This window comes from Gossypium hirsutum, chromosome D11 (assembly GCF_007990345.1).
Source record: "Gossypium hirsutum isolate 1008001.06 chromosome D11, Gossypium_hirsutum_v2.1, whole genome shotgun sequence".
Classification (NCBI taxonomy): Eukaryota; Viridiplantae; Streptophyta; class Magnoliopsida; order Malvales; family Malvaceae; genus Gossypium; species Gossypium hirsutum.
Genome location: NC_053447.1, coordinates 43,914,439 through 43,928,972, shown reverse-complemented (window position 1 = coordinate 43,928,972; position 14,534 = coordinate 43,914,439). Strand labels below are relative to the sequence as shown.

The 14,534-nt window shown below is 33.5% G+C and overlaps 1 pseudogene; it reads right to left on the bottom strand.

The window, feature by feature from the left end:
• Positions 1 to 7,182: 7,182 nt before the first annotated feature.
• LOC107913708 (protein SGT1 homolog) lies at positions 7,183 to 10,539 on the bottom strand (annotated as a pseudogene).
• Positions 10,540 to 14,534: the final 3,995 nt, after the last annotated feature.

Sequence of the window (14,534 nt, the reverse complement as noted above, 5' to 3'; positions counted from 1 at the left end):
AAGTGCTGAATCCACCAAATAACGGTTAATATTCTGAGTGTTCAATAGGGAAATTGGAAGAGTGAATGAATGTATAAAATAGTCAAGATTAGGTGGATAATATTGGGTTTGATGCTTAATCAACCCATGTGTAAGATGGAAGGAAATATTAAAACTACAAAAGAGTGAGTTTGGTTATAAACAGTTTTAAACAACAGCAGATGAGCAACTTTGAAAAATCACCATAAATAATAAAATTTGAATTAGGGGTTTAGAAATACATGAAATTGAATTTGAATGAGACTATTTTCATATGAAAGAAAAATAGCATGAAAAAGAGTTATATATTTTGAGATATTTGAATTTTAGTGAGATAGGGTTGAATTGATTTCGAAATCCCCTATTTCAACTTTGGAAAATCACAAAAAATTGTAAAAAAATTATTATGGTTTTAAATTTACATTCTTGAATTTATTATTGAGTCTATTTTCAATAGAGACAAACGAGAACATTATATGAATTTTTTACAGAGAGTTAAATAAATTTTAGTAAAGAGAGGTCAGAGCTGTTGAATAGTGAAATAGGGGAGAGTTTAAAGAATAAACTGTACTAATTGGATAAACCAAAAATTCTTAAATTTTTATGGTAAAAATATATATGAGTCTAGTTTTGGTAAAAATTTATATAACTCAATTTGGAGTCCTGTAGCTCCAGATAAAAATAAATTACCGACTGTGACACAGAAAAACAGCTTGCTGGAAATTGAACAAATAATAAAATTTGTGTGTGAATAGAATTATGTTTCATTGAATTCATGTTGGAAATTTTTTTATCTGTCATATGCTTACTTACTAAGCTACAAGCTTATTCCTTTTACTTTTCTTTGTTTTATAGTGATATTAGTCCAGCTCGAAAGTTCAAAAAAGTCGAGAATTCATCCACACTGTCCACCACTTTTGGTATTTCGGAAATCAACACCTTAATATTATGGCATGTATAGAAGACTTAATCTTGATGTAATATATGATATTCGATAAATCTTTTATTTCAGACTTTATGATGGTATTTTAAATGTTAAGTATGATCTTATATATTTGTGAAAATATAAGTAATGGTTGAAAATTTGGATTTGGTTGGACTATATTTCTGAAAATTTGCAGGTGAGGTTGTATATTTATAAAAAGGAATTATGTCGAAATTTTTTTGTAAAAAAAATTGTAATACCTCATACTCTGTTCCATCAAGGAATACGGGTAAAGGGTGTTACACTAGCTATGCTAGATAAGTCAGCTTGAGTCTTAAACGAATTTAGAGAGTTGAATAAATTCACAAATGAATTAAAATTCATAAAATGTCAAAGAGTATTATCTAACCAAAATAATGTCTTCTTACAATCTATTTATAGGTATTATTATGACTGTTCAAATGCCTATTTGTGACCTTTCACCTTCAGCATTTAACTAAAGTTATTAAAATATTTAAATTCGGTTATAACTCTTAATGGATAGCCAAAGAGTTATGTCTTTTCACTTGATTCATGTATAGCTGAAAAGTCATGCCTTTTCACTCGATGAAGGCTTAATGGTCCTTTAAATGTGCTACTTGATGTCCCTTCATTTTCACCTTAATTAAATGCCTTAATGTTTGTGTATTCATATCTTTAATTAGCACCATAACTAGCTTTGAGTGCATGAAACCGATCAGACTTGAAGAGTCACTCTTGGTCCATTTGAAAAGTCACCATCATGAGCTTTGAGTGCTTAAATAACCCCCAAAAACGTTCCAAATATGCGTCAGCAATTAAGTGACCAAATGCACACTCTTTTATGCCAAAACTGGACAGCCAATTGAATGTGACAGCATTTGATTCTTCTTGGCAAACGAACAGCCCTATTATAGCTTCAAATATGTGACCAACCTTTTGGACTTTCCTACAACAACCACACAATCAATTTATTTAAGAAAAATTAAACACACTATAACTTATGCATTAAAAATTAACAGCCAAATTAAATATAAACAAATGCAAACATATTTAACAACTAAGACGCTTAAATGCTTGGTTTAATTAAGATGTAAACTAAATGAACAATGAATTACTTAATGCATGAGTTCATTAAAAGATGGAAACTTTAACTAACATGGGAGTTACATAATGCATGACATAATTTATGATGCAATCTTAACTAACATGAGAGTAACATAATGCATGACTTTATTAAATGCAGAACACATAATGCATGTCATAATTAAAAGATGTAGATCAATAATGCAAGACATTAATTAAATATGCATTTAATAAACAAGACATAATTAAAGACTCATATTATAATAACTAAAGTAATTAAAATAAATAAATCAAAGTCCTTATTCTAGCAACCAAATTAACAAACTAAAATTAAAAGCTTCATTTTGCACTTGGGCCCTTCGAGTTTGGGCCAATCTCGATGGCATCGAGTTGTGTTGTAACATGATGCGGCCGGGATCGCATCATATCACCTTTCTTGATCAATTGAAACCGTCTCTCGTTGGGAAGGTAATGAAGTTGAAACTTGTCATTCGAATCTTGAGAAACCTTGAAGCATATTTCATTTGTTTCATTTTTGGCATTGTTTCATTTGTTGAATTTTTGAATGAGATTTCAGAAAATTATTTTGAGCTTATAATTTTGAGTGTCACTAACCTATTTCATTCTTGTGTAGGTAAAACTTTGGAATGGTTTCCTCCTAAAGAGGGAGGGCATGAAAATAACATGTTTCCTTTTCGGACCATCCGTGTTTCTTAGGTTTTTGGAAACGAATTTGTCAGGTTCATTAGCAAAAGGGTTCATGACCTTGAAATATTTTTCTCAAGAAAATGGCCCGATTTGAGGACAAATCATCTTCAAGAGGGAGGCTATGATGCAATCCCGGCCGCATCATGTTACGACGCAAATTGATGCCACCGAGATTGGCCCAAACTCGAGGGGCCCAAGTGCAAAATGAAGCTTTTAATTTTAGTTTGTTAATTTGGTTGCTGGAATAAGGACTTTGATTTATTTATTTTAGTTACTTTAGTTATTATAATATGAGTCTTTAATTATGTCTTGTTTATTAAAAGCATCTTTAATTAATGTCTTGCATTATTGATCTACATCTTTTAATTATGACATGCATTATGTGTTCTGCATTTAATAAAGTCATGCATTATGTTACTCCCATGTTAATTAAAGTTTGTATCTTTTAATGAAGTCATGCATTCAGTAATTCATTGTTCATTTAGTTTGCATCTTATTTAAACCAAGCATTTAAGCATCTTAGTTGTTAAATATGTTTGAATTTATTTATATTTAATTTGGTTGTTACTTTTTAATGCATAAGTTATAGTGTGTTTAATTTTTTCTTAAACAAATTGATTGTGTGATTGTTGTAGGAAAGTCCAAAAGGTTGGTCACATATTTGAAGCTATAATACGGTTGTTCGTTTGCCAAGAAGAATCAAATACTATCACATTCAATTGGCTATCCAGTTTTGGCATAAAAGAGTGTGCATTTGGTCACTTAATTGCTGGTGCATATTTGGAACGTTTTTGGGGGATATTGAATCACTCAAAGCTCATTATGGTGACTTTTCAAATGGACTAAGAGTGACTCTTCAAGTCTAATCGGTTCCATGCACTCAAAGCTAGTTATGGTGCCAATTAAAGAGATGAATACACAAGCATTAAGGCACTTGGTTAAGGTGAAAATGAAGGGACATCAAGCAGCACATTTAAAGGACCATTAAGCCTTCATCAAGTGAAAAGGCATGACTTTTCAGCTATTCATGAATCAAGTGAAAAGACATGACTCTTTGGCTGTCCATTAAGAGTTTTAACTGAATTTAAATATTTTAATAACTTTAGTTAAATGTTGAAGGTGAAAGATCACAAATAGGCATTTGAACAGTCATAATAATGCTTATAAATAGATTGTAAGAAGACATTATTTTGGTTAGACAATACACTTTGACATTTTATGAATTTTAATTAATTTTTGAGTTTATTCAACTCTCTAAATTCTTTTAAGACTCAAGCTGACTTATCTAGCATAACTAGTGGCGTCTTCCTTGTTTCTTTGAACTTATCACTCAAACCTAAGTGTGGTGTTCACCCATTTTGATACCTTTGGTTCCTAACTCTCTATAGTTAGCAGGTCAAGGTCCTTTGTTTCTTTTCCAGCATCTTAAGTGATTTATAAGTTTCGGGTCAAAACTCTTAATAGTATTGGTTCACTCTTGTCCGTAAGCTCAACTATTCGTTCTATCCAACATTCTTATTTGTTTACTTCAAACCTTAGCCGAATTTTCACCATCATTCACTTAGTCATTTCCATCATCATTTCATTTAGCCAAATTCCTTCAAATTTTGAATTGAACAAAGCTTCTCCATTTTACAATCGGCCATATCTACGACTCGAATCACAACCCAAGAAACGATTTCATATCACCCTCAACCCTTAACGGTTTTACAAATTAACCCCCGGGCTAGCTAGATTAAACTAAAACAACATCAAAAACATAAAAATCATTAAAAACAAGGTTGAAATCACTTACATGCAAGCATTTGTAGTAGCCGAACCAAAGAACCCTGAAAAAGGCTATTTTTACTTTAAAATTTCGGTGGAAGAAGATGAAGTCAATTTAGTTTTATTTATTTTAACCTTAATTACACAATTACCTTTTTAACCTTTAATTAATATCAAAATTTCATCAAAACCATATCATAAACATCCATTAACCACACAAATGATCTAATTACCAATTAAGTCCACTTGGTTTCATTTCCATAGCCTTTTAGCCCTTTTAACTAATAGAACTCCACTTTTACGGTTTTTAGGATTTAGTCATTTTCACTTAATTAATCATGCAAACATCAAAATTTCTTAATGAAATTTTAATATGACCATACTACTATCCCATAGACATGAAAATAATAATAAAATAATAATTTACTCGTCAGATTTGTGGTCCCGAAATCACTGTTCCGATTTCACTGAAAATGGGTTGTTACAATATGTCCAACTAATCCCTCTACTAGCTCGAGATAATCAGAAACAAATTGCATGTAGAGCCAATAGATAGAAATAAATGAAAACGATGAAGAGAAATAGATCGCATATATCACTATCCGCAATGAATGCATTTTCTGGCTAAATATAGAATTGACTTGAGAAATTAATTTAAGTTTCTTCGAATTATTGTTTAATTAATTATAAATAAATAATTGAAGTTCAAATATAGAATTAAATTAACTAGTCATTATGAATTTGTTGAATAATAGAAAATTAAATATTTCATCATAGATTCTATTATGGTAAAGTTGTTATGAATTTAGCGAAATTAGATTTGGATCGAGAAAATTATTTAATTAAAAAATTAATTTAGTTAATTTATTTATTTATTTATTTATTAAATAATATTTATTTTGGAAAATAAAATATAAGTATTAGGTTGGATTAAATTATAAAGTGCTGAGTTAAAAATCCAAAAAGTACATATAATTGAATCCAATACATGAAATGCTCAAATTAGCCCTCATAGAGTATGAGGGGCAACAACCCTAGTAGAAAATGAAAAAGTCATGTGGTTAAAATTACAATGGCTCAATTTTAAGAAAATGTTAAACTTCCGCTATAACTAAATAATTGTTTTCTTAACTAAAATTTTCCAACACTTTTGTCACAACAAATTTGGCACTTATAAAATTCGAACTTAACAAAAGGATTTTTTGAGACTCAAGGTGTGAATGGACGAAATTGATCAGCCACCAAAGTGTGTAACCACTTATTAGCTGAATTGAATTAATGTGTACAACCATGGCCTTTAATCTCCACGAAAAGACACCTTTGCTATACACGAAAAGGTTGCTTGGAAGAAAGCAATCAGCAGCCCCTACATGCATGAACGTCCCAATGCATGATTTTCCATAAATGCGGTCCATGAATCTTTAAATTCATGAACAATCAGAAGCTCCTCCTTGTATGAACGTCAAAAATGCATGTTGACACCTTTAATGCCGTCCATGCATGTTCATGTAGCAATTTAATTAAACAAATTAAAATAACTTAAGACGCATTAAATCGGCAGCAGCTAGGACACATTAACAACATGTTTGAGCTAAGACACAATAATTACCTGCACATTAATTCGGCTGAAACATGAACATATTAAAAACATGTAATAGACTAAGACAAATTAAAAACATGTACTAGCTATGACATATTAAAACATGCATTAAAAATAAAACACATTTAGCACAAAAATTAATATGTCTAGATTTAAAAAAAATTAAATACTTAATAATTATGGAGTTGTATCAACTAATTAAACTAACTCAATTTATTTCAGCAACTTAAATGCATGAAATTAAATAAATTGAAATCAAATTCAATGAGCTAGCATCAATTCGAATTGAGCTCCATTGGATGGATCAAGCTAAGAACAAGATGGGAAAGATAATATTGAGCTCACTGAGCTGAAGTTAAGCTTCATCTTGAGCTTAGGGCCCTCGTGTTTAGGTCATTCTCGATGGCGTCGAGTGGTGTCGTAACATGATGCGGTCAGGATCGCATTAACTTTTTATGGTCTCTCTCCTTATCTAACTCTTTTATTTTATTTTCTCAAAAATTCACTTTATTAAATTTTGAGACAGTACCAGATATTATACCGAAAATATAGTGTGAAAAAGGACTAAACATAAGCTTGTGATCTTGTTAAGGGTCGAGTGTGGAGAGGCTGATTCCATTCCCTGCAAAGCAAAGCACACTCCATTTCGATTGAAAATGTGGACTAAACATGTAGGCATTGTTCCCCGAAGTCGTCCTTGGAGGAGATGGAGAAAGATCCTATTCCATGATCTATTAACAGATATTTCCGGCTGATGATGATTTTTTTTTTTTTGGTCTCGGAGCTGATATATGCAGTAATATATGCATAATCTGAAATCCAACCTCTACCAACGATAAGTAAAGAATTGAAATAATCGAATAGAGAGCTCTAAAGCAGTTAGAAAACAATAAGAAATACTACAAAAAAATGTACATAAAAATAAATATAAAGTTATATATGAACCTCGGGAAAAAATATATCATGCAACCCAATAAGATCCAATCATAATGTTCATAACTTTTTTTTATTATAATCACACTTTTCATGGAGGCCTATCAAAATGTGTAAAGAAAAAAAATTACGAAATAGCCATTCTTTCATTGCATTGCTTCAATGTTCCAACAATGCGCCGGTGAAGTTTAATGTTAGACCAAAATAACTGCACAAACCCAAAACGAAAGCTTAAAAATACATAGTTCATCAACCTGTTATTTGGCAGAAGATTACGACATTCAACGCACACCCAGGCAACATATTATAAGGTTATATTTTAGAAAAGAAGACAACATTCACAGACCAAAATCGCAGTCCAAGCTACAATCTTCTCCATTGGGAACAAAGAGCTTAGTACTCCCACTTCTTCACTTCCATACCATCTGGAGGACTTCCTTCCACCTTCGCACCAACTTCTTTCCAGTTTGTTGAAAGCACTGTCCCATTAGACTCCACCTGCAAATGCAAAGCCAGAAATTCAGATTATGTCCATGGCAAATGGGCAATTAATGTAACCATAATCTATCAATTATTTTATTCAATGACCAAAGTTACGCATATTCGAGGGACAAAATTAAACTCTCTTCAAGGAAAATATCTTACAAAAGATTTTTGCATGGCTCTTCTTGTATCCTCATCAGCATCTTGATAAATGTCCCGGGAAAACTTATTCAAAGCTGCATCACCATCCAACCTTTCATCTTTCTCCTGAAAGCCAGCCACAGAGTTTGTGTGTTGAGAGTAATCGTATCCCATAACAACTTCCTCTAGGAAAGTTGTCCCAAAAACACAAGGGAAAACGATATCTTCATGTTCAACATACCTCCTTTTTTACTTGAGCTTCAATTTTTTCCCAACCAACCCTCTTCAGTTTGGAGGATGGATACACTGGACTTTGATTTGCACTTACTGCAAACAGTAGTTTATGACAAGACCACAGGTAGATAAAAAGATACAGTACTTGCCATAAAATTAAATCGAAAAATAATTCAAACTCATGCAGCAACATTTATTAGAACAATAAGTAGATGAGCATTGAAAGATCAATTCAACCTATGAAAAGATACTAGAGAAGATTTTCAATTGCAAAAACATCCACATTCACAAACAGGAAAATCCATGGATATAGATAAGCAGGCAAAAAGATACCACTAGTTTGAAGAATAATAAAAATCTATGAGCAATTTACTTAATGTGAGCAAGAAATAGGAAAATTTATCTATGAGTAATTTATTTCGAAACAATACTTTGTTGGCTTCAGACAACAGATTTCAAGTCGATCACGTAAACTTCTGCAAAGTTTGTTGATGACTTTACTCCAAATACTAGCTTAGTAACTAAAATATGGTTCCCAAGAAGGATTTACCTGAATAAAATGTTCACAATTTATGTTACCCAGTAAATATTTATATTTCAAATTACCATTACCTCTGGGTGCAAAACTGCAAAAGAATACACACAGCACTGTACACACACAACTGCACAGGGAGACTAAAAAAATTGGTATAGGATGCAAAAATAAACCTGGGCAATTGGTTGTCTCATAGTTTAACAGCTAGTGATAAAGATAACATGCAACAGAGATCAACTTACCTGAAGATACATTAACCCTTTGGGGAACAGCAACTTCCCTGCTGAATTCAAGAGATGTCCAGTGAATTGGTTCAGCTTTTGCCAGCCGAATCTCAATTTTTGTTGACAACACATCATATCTGCACTTTTCAGGTGTTAACTGTTCAAACATAGCAAAACACAACATAAAAACAAGCATCTAAACAAGAGACACAATCACATGGCAAAAAAGATCCAACAAAAACATGTTTTGTCACTAGTAAACAGAAAGGCAATCCATAATTCAGTATAATATTTCAGTAATTGCCACTATCATCTACAGAGTTCCTTGTTTGGACATTTGCCAAAAATAGAAAATGAAAAACATATTTATGATGATACTCTTACAAACCAGAATCTTGATAACATGAATCTCATGTAATACCTTTCTAAATAATCGAGGCTGGAAATGATATGCATCTTTACCAGGAGCTTCAATGGAAACACTTAGCTGCAGAACAACAAAGAAAGATAGCACATCTTTAGACTGTATACCCATTAATCTCTCAAGGACAGAGCCAGAAAAACAAAGTGAAACAGATGAATTCATATGCAACTTACTATTTGTTCACCATAATCTACTTTAACACATTCACGTAGTATTCCCTTGGAAAATACTGTGACAACCACTTTCTCAGGTTTCTGGTAAAATTCGTGCCTGCACAAATATTTTTAATCAAATCAATCACACATCATTAAAAGTGCTGACCTTAAAAAGAGGTACAAAGGCAAAAACCTGTAAATTGGTTTGGGTGGTGCTACCACAGCCATTGAACAGGAGCATCCTTGACCGGCTCAACTTCTTTTGCAGGTACAGAATTTGTTGTCACCTCTTTCAGCATCTGCTTTGGTAGCTCATCAGTTTCCTCTAGACAAACACAAAAGCTCATAAGACAAGGAAGGATCTTAAAACGGTATAGGTTAATTTTAAATATATAGCAATATCAGTAGATAAATTCCTTCCTTCCTAAACACCCTCATTTAAAGCTAAGTACCTGCAATGCGCTCTTCACATTCTTTGATCAACTTAGAAAATCTCAACTCTCCCGGTGCCAAAGTGGCACCAGTCTCCAACGCAGCCTTAGCAGTTTGATACTCCTCAAGCTTCACACATGCCGTACTACAGACATTGGTTTACATATGCCTCAGAAGCAATAAACAATGCTCGGAAACAATTCAGGAATTCGTTCAGCAATTATACTAAAGGAGCGATTAAAACAGCAACGTTCCATACTATTTATGTATAAACAACTAAAGCATTGGGAATTAAAGGAAAAAATGAGTAGACGAGGGAAAAATCTCCTAACGTTTTACGCAAGTAAGCTTTAGACATGGAAGGATCCAACTCAATTGCTTTGTTTGCATCCGTGACATCCTCTGCGCCAACAAAAAGTACAAAAATAACAAAGAAATAACAATTAATCATTTTTAAAACATACATATTTAAAAGATTAAATGGGGAAAAAAGAGGAGATACCAGTGAGATTATTGAGTTTGATGTTGGCTTGAGCGCGGTCAGCGTAGAGTTCAGCATTTTTAGGGTTAAGTTGAATGGCTTGAGAGTAAAGATCGAGCGCGAGTTCAAAGTGGTCATCGATGAAGGCTTCTTGGGCTTTGGTCTCCAAATCAGACGCCATAGCAAGGGAAAAGCGAGAGAAGAAGGGGAAGAAGAAGAAGACACAGAAGCCTCTCGAAGAGAGACCGAGAGGGGATTTTGATTTCGGAGAAGCGTAGGAGAAAATGATTGACTTTGAGTTCGAGGGAACTGAGTAATAATAATAATAATAATAATAATAATAACAACAACAACAAGAAGGGAAGCGATGGATTTACGCCCATCAATTATAAATATATATTAATTTTGGTTAATTTATACATATATGCATGCTGAAAATGTTAAAATTTATCAGATCTACGCTTGAATTTGGAGTGGAAAGAAAACGGATTGGACAGGGCACATTTTCACTAATGTAGGACGTGTTTACTTAGTACTAAATTGTATAATTTGTATTACATCTTAAACCTACACTTACTTATAATATATCAAACAAATCTATTAAATTAGTTTGCTTTCTAACATATCATATTCTAAGTTTAAAATTTATAATTATTTATGTTACTTTTTCATTCATGTTTTTTTTCCTGTCGATTTGTTAGGTACAAAATTTTGGCAAAGCAAAGAATTGATCAGAAGCTTCCCAATTTTGGATTAAAACTTTGGCTTGCATATTGTAATATATCTGACTTGAAGAAATACTAATAACTTACACTTTATAGAAAAAAATAATGAATAAACAAATAAGTTAGTGTCTTAATTATCTCTTTTCCTTAATGCTCCCGAGTTGTGTGGACATGTTGGCTGCATATGTCTTGGGCTCCTACAGTATGTGCATAACCTCGGTGTGTCTCCTCGCTCCCAAATATCCATATTTCCTTATATTCGAGTTGAGTTAAACTGACCTTTTGACTTGCATTGCGAGTTCTTATCTAATACCAACTCGAAAGGAGCGTGCAAGGTAGGCGGTCACATGCTTTCATCAAGGACAGGTGGGAATTCAAATTTCCAAATATTATACACTCGTTCAAGTCTGTAAATTTCATCAACACATGTCTTGCAATCTATACGTTCTGAGTCATATGCAACAATTACATGTGTGTATGGATAACGAAGTACTTGAAATCTCCCACAGTCACATATCATTTGATTGAGGTTTACACGGTACGCTCCACTAATAACTCCACGGTCAGGTCTATGAGGTTGTTTAACTCAGAATACTAGATTTGGTTGCGAGTGACATACTGAAGCCTTCGAGTTTGCAATTTCTACATTTTCTTTAATATCTTTCAACATCGACTCGCACCAAACATGATCACCCTTTAGTTGTCTCGCGTATGTCTCAACCCACTTTGGAAACAAGGATGCTAATTATAAACACATTTTCTTGATCACCGAGGTTATCGACAAATGGCGCGCCCCATTCAATACAGAATTAATACATTTTACTAGGTTCAAGGTCATGTGCCTGTATCTTAGTCCTCCATCATACGACTGTTTCCACTATTGTAGAGGTATCCTATTAAGGTATCGCGCACCCAATTGGTTTATAGCTCGTAGTCTTTCCAACATTTCATGGAATCGATGTTGGACGAGCTCGTACCTTGTCAATGACAATCAACAACACATTTAAGAAAAGCAACCCAATATGTATATGTCAAATTATTTTACAAGAAACTAATTCTATGCACAACATAACCATGTTAATGACATGTTGTCACTCCGTATCCTTATGGTATTGACTCACGTAGCTAGACCCTATGTGATGCAAACAATACCTATGGTGTGCACGATCTCATAGGCTTGAACATCGTTCGAATACGACCTGTATTTTGTTACTTCTGTTGGAAATGATGCACACATCGAGCTACGACACAACATACCTTCTCAAGTTAGTTAAAAAGAAATCATGTCATCATCGAATTCTTCCAGAGTTATTGCAAAAGCTATTGGCAAGATTCTTCAGCTACCATCATGTTCAACAGCTATTAACAACTTATACTCGTATCTCTCGTACAAGAATATGCCATCAATTTGGACAAATTGCTAACAATACTTGAATGTAGTTACGCATTGCTTGAAAGTCTAGAAAAAATGGTGGAAAACTCTTTTTCCAATGACCAAACGATCATCGTAATACGCAGGCTCTGTTTGCAGCTCAGTTATAGAACCTGATGATCAGCTGTTTAATGTCACAACAATAATATGCAAGCGTACACTTTCGATGCAAGTATCGTAGACAAATATGAGTCTGTCAGATATCGATCCCACGAGGATGGTTGTCTTTTTTCTATCAATGTCAATGTAATAAATAGATAGAAACGAGATGATAGAAGGTTGCACGTGGACCAAGATCGAGTGTCAAGCCACGGGAAAGTCCTACGAGATCTATAAAAAACTTGGCTGAAACGAAAATAGAAAACGGCAAATTAATCTCAAAGATCAAGAAACCCAAATTGAAATAGGAAATAAAATACTTAGGCGGCAAGAAATCTAGAAAAATATGATTGAAGGATGTTTCTTGATGCCAAAGAATGTTGCAAAAACTAATCTTGAAATTTGGGAATGGCTAAAACGCAACAAGAACAACAAAACAAGTTAATCAATAAATCGGCACAAGCAGAAAAATTAAAGAGGAATAAACAGCAAGAAAGATAACGAAAGTCCTAAGAAGCCTTGAAATCAAGAAAGATTTCACAACTCCCTTCAATCGGCTTCAATCTACCCTCCAATGTAGAAAACACGGCAAGAAGAAGGCTGAAGATGGTTCCCATAATCAAAAAGATTGTTAAAACTACTTCTAAAGAAAACTCAAGAGAAAATTCTTGGAGAAAAAAATCAAAGAGAATTTTCAACCAATAAAATCTGATTTCAAGTGTAATGTGTGAAGGGTGGCCGGCCAAGCCATATAAATAGGCCTCCTAACTATTTTCCTAACCCTATTAGGAAAACTAAAAAAAACCCTAATTATTGACTTTTCAAGGAAAATTCGGCCAAGGCCTTTAATGGGCTTCTTGGGCTGAATTTTTACATAAGAATTTAATTATAAAGTCTAAAAATTAAAACTAAGTATTTAAAGAATTAAAATTTCACAAATTGGGTCACTTTGACAATTTGCCATGATTTTCAACTAACTCTAATTTAAACTTCTTGGTTGGGCTTGGAACATCTTATTGGACCGTATCTTCAAGAACTTGGGATTGTAATCCGTTCTCTCCCGAAATTGGTTTGTTGATGCTCGTAACTGAGATCCAATGCGCTTTAGCTGCAAGATTTGGATTCTTGGACCAAGATTTCCAAGATTTGAAATCTTGATTTTCTTTATTCTTGAAATCGCTTAAAACAGCAAAATTGGGCCAAGATTCGGTTTCTTGATTTTTTGAAAACAAGAAATTGAATCTTGATTTTCTTTTTCCTTTGTGTACGTATCTAAGGCCTTGTTAATGAAGTCTTGAAAGGTTCCATTTAGTTTCATACGCATTTGCCTGGCCTTTGACCTCGTTATTGGGCCTTGTGGTAATTTGAGTCCATCACGTTCTTGAGCTTGAATTGGGCCTTTGTGACTCGTATCATTCCCCCCCTTCCTCAAAAAGATTCATCCTCGAATCTGAAAAATCAAATGGAGATAAGTCAGCCACATTGAAAGTAGAATTTACATTGTACTCACCTGGTAGGTCAATTTTGTATGCATTATCATTGATCCGCTCGAGTACTTGGAAAGGCCCATCGCCTCTTGGATCCAACTTGGTCTTTCTTTTTGTAAGAAATTGTCCTTTCCTCATATGGACCCAAACCCAATCTCTGGGTTCAAAGATAACCCGTTTGCGCCCCGTATTTGCTTTGTTGGTGTTGATGTCATTTGTTTTGGCTATTCGTTGCCTAGCCTTCTCGTGTAAGGATTTCACCAACTCAGCTTTCTGTTCGCCATCTAAATTAACAATATGTTTTAGTGGTAATGGCGCAAGATCAAGTACTGTTAGTGGGTTAAAACCATAAACAAATTCAAATGGTGAATAGCCAGTTGTAGAATGAATAGATCTATTATATGCAAATTCAACAAATGGCAAACATTCTTCCCAATTTTTAATGTTCTTTCCCACAACAGATCATAATAAGGCTCCTCAAATTCGATTGACTACCTCAGTTTGGCCATCGGTTTGGGGTGACATGTAGTTGAATACAGTAATTTTGTACCAAGCTTACCCCATAATACCTTCCAAAAGTGGTTAAGGAATTTGACACCTCTGTCGGAAACAATTGTTTTAGGGATG